An 850-nucleotide genomic window follows, 5' to 3' on the forward strand; every position below is an offset into this window, starting at 1 on the left:
TTTTCACAGGTTGAAACTAGGGTCTGTCCCTTTAACAATGAGCACGCAATTAAAACATATTTCTTATACACCCGTTGCCGTTGGTGAGAACAGTATTCGTTATTTTTTCATAACACATACTTGTTAACACATATACGTGCGATAACATTTTACAGACATACGACTGCTGGTCCTAGGTGAAAACCAGGTCACCAATGCCATACCATCCAATGAAAAAATAAAAAAAATAAATAAAAAATGGTGAATCGATCACTCCGTGACGTACAAATTAACCTGACATCGACTTGTCTGTGACGCACAAGTTAACTATAAGCACAAGAGTCGTAAATCGGTTTTCGTTGGAAAAGACAATTAAATTTATTTTAAAACTGTTTTTGTTTTCTTCAGGATATGTAAGAAATAGAATACAACAGTCGTGTCCGTTAGATACCCCCTTTTTTTTTACAGCTCGTTGTTTAAAAATGTATCCAACTCGCTTTCGCTCGCTAGATACGTTTTAAAACAACTCGTTGTAGGATTAATGGTATCTAACAGACAGTCATGTAGTATTCTCTATATATCAAAAGCATGTTAGTAAACAGATAGATCCTGATATTTTCAGAGACAACTATAGTCCGTCCCATCCTGCTACACATTTTTTTTTTTTTTTACAAACCAATCGACTCAGATATAAATAAGTTGTAATATATTGCATAGTACGAAAAAAAAGGCGTTCCCTGTGGGACGGCTATAGGTACAGGTGTGTAGCTTAATGGTTGATAATAGATACGTTACGTTACAAATTGGGTTAAAAATGTGGGCTGAATTAAGGCAAATATATAATGCATTCTAAAGTGGAGACCGGCCTCGG

This window comes from Gigantopelta aegis, chromosome 5 (genome assembly GCF_016097555.1).
Source record: "Gigantopelta aegis isolate Gae_Host chromosome 5, Gae_host_genome, whole genome shotgun sequence".
NCBI classification, from domain to species: domain Eukaryota; kingdom Metazoa; phylum Mollusca; class Gastropoda; order Neomphalida; family Peltospiridae; genus Gigantopelta; species Gigantopelta aegis.